The sequence below is a fragment of the Gekko japonicus genome, unplaced genomic scaffold, assembly GCF_001447785.1.
Source record: "Gekko japonicus isolate JY-2015 unplaced genomic scaffold, Gekko_japonicus_V1.1 scaffold3725, whole genome shotgun sequence".
In the NCBI taxonomy this organism is placed as follows: Eukaryota; Metazoa; Chordata; class Lepidosauria; order Squamata; family Gekkonidae; genus Gekko; species Gekko japonicus.
This window is the reverse complement of record NW_015165935.1, coordinates 31,729-40,632: the sequence shown is the minus strand read 5'-3', so window position 1 is coordinate 40,632 and position 8,904 is coordinate 31,729. Positions and strand designations below refer to the sequence as shown.

The 8,904-nt window shown below is 49.8% G+C and overlaps 1 protein-coding gene across 1 annotated transcript in view; it reads right to left on the bottom strand.

The window, feature by feature from the left end:
- Positions 1-7,424, bottom strand: part of UBAP1 (ubiquitin associated protein 1) — a 31,305-nt gene extending 23,881 nt beyond the window's left edge. Inside the window, exon 1 of the mRNA XM_015411433.1 lies at positions 7,349-7,424. The gene's annotated coding sequence lies outside the window, so the exon portion shown is untranslated. The remainder of the gene's footprint in view (positions 1-7,348) is intronic.
- Positions 7,425-8,904: the final 1,480 nt, after the last annotated feature.

The window sequence follows — 8,904 nt, the reverse complement described above, 5'->3', positions numbered from 1 at the left end:
TCCTTATCAGGGGAAGGCCTTGGCCTCTCTGCCCTGTTGTCGGCCCTCCAGAGGGACTGGCTGGCCACTGTGTGAGACGGGATGCTGGACTAGATGGACCACAGGTCTGATCCAGCAGGGTTCTTCTTGTGTTCTAATGAAGGCCTCGGCCTCTGTGCCCTGTTTGTTGGCCCTCCAGAGGAACTGGTTGGCCACCGTGTGAGACAGGAGATGCTAGACTAGATGGACCACTGCTCTGATCCAGCAGGGCTCTTCTGACATGTCCTTATCAGGGGAAGGCCTCGGCCTCTCTGCCCTGTTGTCGGCCCTCCAGAAAAACTGGCTGGCCACTGTGTGAGACGGGATGCTGGACTAGATGGACCACAGGTCTGATCCAGCAGGGTTCTTCTTGTGTTCTAATGAAGGCCTCGGCCTCTGTGCCCTGTTTGTTGGCCCTCCAGAGGAACTGGTTGGCCACCGTGTGAGACAGGAGATGCTAGACTAGATGGACCACTGCTCTGATCCAGCAGGGCTCTTCTGACGTTCTTCTTAAGGGAAGGCCTCGGCCTCTCTGCCCTGCTGTTGGCCCTCCAGAGGAACTGGTTGGCCCCTGTGTGAGACAGGAGGCTGAACTAGATGGACCCTCACTGGTCTGATGCAGCAGGGCTCTTCTGAGGTTCTTCTCAGGGGAAGGCCTCGGCCTCTCTGCCCTGTTCTTGGCCCTAAAGAGGAACTGGTTGGCCACTGTGTGAGACAGGAGATGCTAGACTAGATGGACCACTGCTCTGATCCAGCAGGGCTCTTCTGACGTTCTTCTTAAGGGAAGGCCTCGGCCTCTCTGCCCTGCTGTTGGCCCTCCAGAGGAACTGGTTGGCCCCTGTGTGAGACAGGAGGCTGAACTAGATGGACCCTCACTGGTCTGATGCAGCTTTCTGATGTTCTTATTTTAACAACATAAAGCAGAGGCCCCATGGCGCCTTAAAGACTAACCATATTTATTCCACTGTGAGCTTTCATAAGCTACCGCTCACTTCTTCAGAAGTGTCTGTTCTATTCTGCAGAGATTTAACCTTTCACAAATGCTCCTCAAAGCTTAATTTCAGGAGCAATGGCGCACGGCCACTGACAAATGGGAAGTGAAGTCCAATAGGCAAGCTGTACCATTGGCAGCCAACTGAGAGCTGTTCGGGTACTGGCTATCCACCCGGGGACTGTGGTTACTTCCAGGACCTGTGGCATTGAAACAATCATTTCTATTCTTCGCTTGCAACCGAAAAACCCGTAGAGTGAAAGGAATGAAGCATGTGAACCTAAAGAAAATTGAAGAGACTGCAGTTTGGGGTAAAAATAGCTGAAAGAAACTCATTCACTTTGGAAGCCGAGTGTAGCTAAATGAAAGGATGAGTTCAGAAGCAGACATTACTGGGGCATGACACAGGCTATAAAAACCGGACTGATGGAAAAGGGAACCTCCCATGACAGCAAAGCTTTTGGAGTACAAGTAATCTAGTTCTGGGCTGAAAGCAGAAATGTGTCATGCACGCTAACAGCCTGTGCACCGCCGTGCCAACGAGTAACTAAAGGTGAGCTTTTGGAGGTTTCTCATTTTCTGCACAAAGCCTCAAAATAATTCACAGGTTTTTCACCCGGCCGGTAACCTTGAGGCTCAAGATATGTCTCAGCAGAAAGGGGGGGCGAAGACACAGCGACCGCCACCACCTCCGACAATGAACATTAAAGAACAGAAAAAAACTGCAAAAGGATTTGGGGAAAAAATACTTCTACCCTGCTTTTTGTCCCCAAGACTCACAAAAGCAACTTAAAAGACAGCAAAAGCAGCGACTCTATTTGGATTACGTCTAAAACTCAGAATCAGAAAAAGACGAAATCATCAAGGACCCCGACAAACCAGCCTGGCACTCAGCAGTCAAACTTAGCCTGCAGCGATCTTACTGGTTTTAAATGGATTCTTATAATGTGTTTTTTTCTATAGGAAAAGGTAACGGTTTCCCTTGCTTGAAAGGCAGTCGAATCTGACTCTAGGGATGCGGTGCTCATCTCTGTTTCCAAGCCAAAGAGCCAGCGCTGTCTGAAGACGTTTCCTTAGTCATGTGGCCGGACTACACGCCGAGGTGCATGGAACGCTGTTACCTATTTATCGACTGGCAATTTCTTGCTTTCGAACTGCTGGGTTGGCAGGACCTGGGGCCAGAGACAGGAGCTCACTCTGTCATGCAGCACTTGGGTCTCAAACTGCTGAACTACTGACCTTGTTTTATCTACACATCTACATTAATTGCAGGTCCTAATTGTAAATTACGAATTCTCTTAATGGCAAAACCTGCATTATTGTAGACCTACGGGTTGGTCCCTGCCCTCAGCCTACAATGTGGGGAAGGTGGGATACAAGTCTAACAAAACAAACAAACAAACAGATTGTCTCTTTTTGACGCACCTGTGTTTCTCCTTCCTTTGGGGCTTGAGACAGGAAATTCCCCCTTCCTTTCTTATTAGCCACTGCAGCTACTATGAAGCATAAATATCTTGCCAGCAAGAGCACCCTTCTGGGTTTTTGAGGATGTCTGAAAACTCTGGGGTTTTCAGAGTGGGAGGTGGTGGATGCTCCTTCGCTAGACGTTTTCAAGTGGAGGCCAGACGGCCATCTTTCGGGTATGTTGTAGGTATGTAGGGCTCTCTTTCGGCTATGCTCCTGCAGAGTGCTGGGGTTGGACTAGATGGCCTGCAAGATCCCTTCCAACTCTAACATTCTAGGATTCTTTTTTTTTTTACAGCACTTTTAACTGTGGCGCAGCAGCCGATAGCCCAGACTGGGTTAATCCTGTCAGAGGTCAAAAGCTAAGGACGGTCGGTACTGCGATGGGAGACCACCAAGGGAAAGTGAGGCTCCTACGCGGAGAACGGCAATGGCAAACCACCTCCGCTCATCTCTTGCCTCGAAAGCCCCATGAAATGGAAATACACGGGGCTGCCCTGAGTTGGCTGTGATTCAACGGCACACTTTACTTGAACTGTGGCATCTGAATGGAACAAACCAGAACTTCAAGCAGGGTAGCTTTGTATTTCAGATTCTGGCTCGTGAACTGTCTCATCATCCTTAGCCATAACGACAGACAGACAGATTATCAGGTGTATAATATATAACAGCTCTGCCCTTGGATCAGCTATAACCACAATAGGGGAGAGAGTCTAGTAAAGAACACGTGGAATTCACTGCCACAGGAGGTGGTGGCAAGTAGAAGCATGGGTGGCTTAAAGAGGGAATTACATAAGCATACGGAGCAGAGGTCCATCGGTGGCCATTAGCCACAAGGGATAGATAGGAACTCTCGGTCTGGGGCAAGTGATGCTCTGTCTTCTTGGTGCTTGGGGGGGGGGCAACAGTGGGAGGGGTTCTGGTGTCCTGGCCCCACTGGTGGACCTCCTGATGGCCCCTGGTATTTTTGGCCACTGTGTGACACAGAGAGTTGGACTGGATGGGCCATTGGCCTGATCCACCATTGGCTTCTCTTATGTGGATTCCAGTCCAGGAGCACCAGCTGTTGTGAATCCAGATGTTCTACGGCAGACCAACACAACTACCCTCTGAAACTGGTGAAGCAAAGAATAGGAAGCTGGGTTTTTACTGAAACAAATTTAATGCACCACACCTGGAAAAATACCAACACCCTGGAACGCAGCAGCCTTTACGCCGTCTGGGGTCCGGCTGTCCTAGGATTGTGCAGCATAAGCTGCCTTCGTAATTAATATAGTTAAAGCATTCTTCTGAAATAACATTTGCAGAGGAGTCAGCAAACACAGTGAAGCCAAGCTGAACGGCCAGGGAGGGAGCCATGGGAACTCAGGTATTTGTGCAGTGGCTTAGAGAGATTCACTGTGTTACTACAACCACCACCCTGTAGATAGGCAAATATTACCAAGCCTGTATTGACGCTGAACTGCAGACTGGAAGGTCGGTAGTTTGGCAGTTCGAGACCCTAGTGCCATGTGACGGAGTGAGCTCTCGTCTCTGGCCCCAGCTGCCAACCTGTCAGTTCAAAAGCAAAAAACTGCAGTAAATAAATAGGTACCGCTTTGGTGGGGAGGTAACAGCATTCCGTGCCCCTCGGTGTCTAGTCATGCCGGCCATGTGGCCACGGAAAACGTCTTTGGACAGCGCTGGCTCTTCGGCTTGGAAACCGAATCCCTAGAAATCCCTGAAATGCCTTTTATTTAGGTGGGCCGTCTGCATTAGTCTGTAGTCGCAGAACAAAACACCAACAAAAATCTCCGGCTTTTGGAGTCAACGCTTACCTCTCAGACATCGGGGTCTGTGACGAAGTGAGCTTTGACTCACAAAAGCTTGTAACCCTGGGAAATGTCACCGTTTTTTATTGGGAGCCGAAGCCTGGCCCCGCCTCCATCCTGCCCCAGCTGAGGACAGCTGAGGACAGCCGAGACCGGACTTTGGGAAGGCTGGGAGGGGCTATGAGGCAGCCCTGAACAGCCGGGGGAAGGAGCAGGGCTGGGGAGGCGGACAGCAGCAGAGGGAAGAGGCAGGGATGGCTTCCCTTCCCTTTTATAGCCTCCCAGGCGGAGCAGGGGGAAGGGGACTGGCCAGGTGGGGGCGGGGCCAGGAAGTCCCACACCTGGCAGAAGGGAGAAAAGGAAGGATGGTGCTACAGAGGCAGCCGAAAGGAAGCCAGTCCCGGGAAGGGAGAGGACTTGGGTGGTGTCACCCTGTCCCAGTCCCGGGGTCCCCCAACGACCACCAACTCACCCAGGAGACCCACAGACCAGGAACGCCTCGCAACGCCAGACCCCGTCAGCGCCGCGAAGGCACAACAGCCTGGGCCAGCCTGACCGCGGAGCGAAGAGCCTCGTGGAGCAGCAGGAGAGGCCGACGGAGCCCGGGCGAACAAGCAAACGCACGAGACCCCGCACGCCGGTGCCGGCAGCGCGGCCCCAGACCAACAGGACCGCCGCCAGCATAGCTCCGACCACACCCAGGCCGTAGGGACGGCGTCGGAGCTTATCATAGGGGGCGGGAGGAATCACAGGGAGGCGGGGCCGGGAGGCGGGGCCAGGAGAGGGAGCTGGGTATAAAGGAGAGGGAAGCGAAGGGGGCGGAGAGGAAGGACCTGCTCGGAACTACCTGACGGAGGCAAAGAGAGAAGGAGTCCAGGGAGGACGCTGAGAAGCTGGGAAGCTGATGCACGGAGGTAGAGGGACCGACAGAGTGCCCTTAAACTCCGTCCCCTACCCATCTTAGCCCCCAACGCTCCCCCCTCTTCTTTAACAGGCCTCAACTTCCAGGGCCGTTGGACCTCCCCCGCCTTGGGACGCCACGGCCACGGGAGGTGCAACACTCGGAGCCCAGGGTGGGCCTGACATACCCCCTCTCCTTCCTGTTGTTCCGAGGCCTCAGGGGAGGTGCCCAGACCTCAAACTGGACGGCAGAGGGTGGCAAGGCCACGGCAAGGTGGGAGGGGGCTCACACGCTTCAAGGGTCTCAAACCGCATTCGTTTAATTATGGCTCTCCAAAAGACCACAATGCAGACGAGTTGCAAGCCTCCCAACTCTTTCGAACTCTTTAGCACTCTTCTTCGAGCTCCCTTCATTTTCGAGGGAACCAGAACAGATCTGGAGGACTCAGAAGTCTGTACGTGGCTGTAATGATTTCATGTTTTGATGTGTGTGTTCCTTTAAATGTTTAGTTTGACTGCACTAATGTAAGAAGAGTGAAAGAGGGAGATGAGTGTATTTTGACTGGCTGATGACTGAGAGTGTGGGGGGAGGGGTGTCTCTGAAAGGATTCTGTGAGTGTGTCTATGAGGAGAGACAAGCATGGAAGAGTTTTGAAGAGATACTGTGTGTGAAGTTTGAAGAGGGAACATAGTCTGCATGACCATGGGATTTTTAGTCTATTTCTGTGTGAATAAAACCAACAGTTTAGTCTGTGTGACTGAGAGAGTTGATTCTATTCTGTGTGAATAAAACAAAGAGACTAGCCTGGGTGGAGATATATATATATATATATATATATATATATATACACACACACACACACACACACACACACACACATACATACATATATGAGAGAGAGAGAGAGCATATACTGAGTGTATAAGCATGTCAGAGTGGAGTTTGAGACACTGTGGTACCAAGCTTTGCCAGTTATATTTACAAGTTCCTTTCTTCAGCAACTGTTCAAAATAACCAGAAACCTATTTTGTTCTTTATTAAATAAATCAATTTTTGTTTAAACGTATCCCAGAAATCAGTACAGTACTTCCTCAGGGTCACATAGTCCTCTGAAGTGCCCAGACCCTAGGTCATACTACCAAAAGTGAGAGAACTGGAATTTTTAATTCCTAGTGGCAGGAGAAATCTACCAAGTTTATATACACAGAGAGTGTTTAAAGGTAAAACCGTTTCCCCTGTAAGCAAGCACGTCACAGTGGCATTGCACTATTTTAGTCAGTCTTAATAAAAGGCATTCCATGGATTTGCCTAGAGATGGGACTGTCACTGCCAAGGAACCGCTAGAGGCCCTACCCATCGCATGTGCCCCAATACACCAAACCATCTAGCTTTTATCATATTTAATCCAGCAGCCGTCCAAATTTGGGACAGGCACTGCCCCTCCCATGACAGTGTTTGATGTGGTAGTCATGACTGCGAGCAGTAGTTAGTTGTACTGGGATACGGTACCATAACAACTCCTCCAAAGATCAGAGTCAGTGGCCTTGAGCCATTGTTTCAGGACAGCATGAAATCGGCTAAGGCACACAAGGGGCTCCCAGCTGCAGCGTGATAACCGTTTCCCTGCCTCTGCTCAGTTCCTCCGCCAGACCGAGGTCATGTGCCCCATCAAACAGCTTCACATGTGCGGCTGAAGGAAAGGAAGAATGCCCAACACTACTTGCTTCCTCAGATGCCACTTTGGGGAACAACACACTGATCACACTCCCATACAAACAGGGCTGCAGCAGCTCACACATTCCACTCTGCACATCTCTAGCACTCCAAGTACCCGCTCCCTGGAGGAGGAGGAGGAGGAGGAGGAGGAGGAGGAGATTGGGTTTATACCCCGCCCTTCACTATCCAAACTCCTTTTCCTTCCTCTCCCCACAACAGACACCCTGTGAGGTGGGTGGGGCTGAGAAAGCTCTGACAGAACCGGCTCTTTTTCAAGAACAGCTGTGGCAGAACTGTGGCTTGCCCAAGGTCATCCAGCAGGTGCAAGCAGAGGAGTGGGGAATCAAACCCAGTTCTCCCAGATTAGAGTCCATGCACTTAACCACTACACCAAACTCTTCAACTACATTAAGCTCTTCAACACAGGCATTTTAGCAGAAAACCTACAGCAACTCTAGCGCCGAGTTCGTGGTAAATGTGATTTGCTCATGATGCCACCCAATACAGATTGCAGGGATGTCTTGAAGCTTGCCTGCAAAGCACAGAATGAAAAGGGATTAAAGAGCTCTTTAACTTGCCCAACTAGATACTGAATGAGAACAAAGTCATTCCGTTCCTCGCATGGAAAAATTTGCCGCTGTTACAGAGAAGTTTGATTCCGAGCATCTGTTAACTTTCTTGACAGAAACTACAAAGATTCACTTTAAGCTCACATAGAAGGGGAAATGCAAGAGTTTCCTACTAAGGAGAAACAGAGACAGACTGAGGGTGATCAAACAAAGTGATTTAAAAGCACAACTTCAAGTTCTCTGAAAATATCTTCATTTGCAATGATAACGCTTCCTTCTTGGAGACAAAAATATAAACTTCATCTCAACCTCACCAGAAAAGATGAAACCAAATTCACCTGGAACTGATTCTTTTAGCAACTTTTGAATCACAAAGACGCTGTCGCCATGGATCTAGAGTTGTTGGCCAAATTACAGGTAGTTACCACAGTCAGTCGAGTTCAGTTTTATTTTATTTTAGACAGTACGGGAATAGTGAAACTGAACCCACAGCTCAGCTAAAGGGGGGGGGGATCCCTTGACCCTTCTTTTACCACAATATTTGGGGTAAAAAGGAAACAGTTTAACAGTTACCCAGCCTAACTGAGCTATCCTAACCTATGTTCCCTCTAAGCTGTGGAGTCTTGTGAGCAAAACTTCTACTTTGTGAGCTCCTGGCATTAAAGTTGTGAGTGAGCGATTTGGCTCTGGAGCCATCTTTCCTGAGTGCAGACAAAAATGTGTGAGCCGGAAGCTAAAAAACTGTGAGCTAGCTCACACTAACTCAGCTTAGAGGGAACACTGGATGGCACTTAACCAACCTGAATCCGATTTGTCCAAATATCCAAGAATGAAGAAAAAGACTGATTTCGCTTCTGAGCCGTGGTCCACTGTCCCTTTCCTCTTTCCTTTGCGGGTCTCAAGCCAACCAGTTTGGCCGGAGATATTTCATACAATGAGAAGCCCACAGCAAAAGAACTGGCCAGTTAATTCAAGTCAATACATGGAATTCAGGCAGCCATTACTAACCCCCCACACACACACACACTCTTGGGGGCAGTCACTGCCCTTTGGGTTGTGTTAAGAGCCATGAAGTCACTTCCGGCTTTTGGGGACCCTATGAATTCATGACCTCCCAAATGTCCTGTCGTTAACGGCTTGCTGTTCCTGTTGGCGACAGATGATGGGACTCACAAGGTATCAGACTTCTAGATAAATCCGTTCCCAACAACATTCACTCTGGAGAATGATAGGTTTCTTGAGACACTGACAGGATCCAGACTGGACACGGGTCGTGTTAGAACTGAGGTTAAAGGCGTGAAAGCAATATATACAGGGCCCTAAAAGGTTTGGAACCAATAATCCCTTGGCATTCCACCCGCCAAAAGGAACAGCCACCCCCCCCAACATGTAAAACAAAGCCAAGCAGTGTAAGATGAGACTCAAGAACACTAA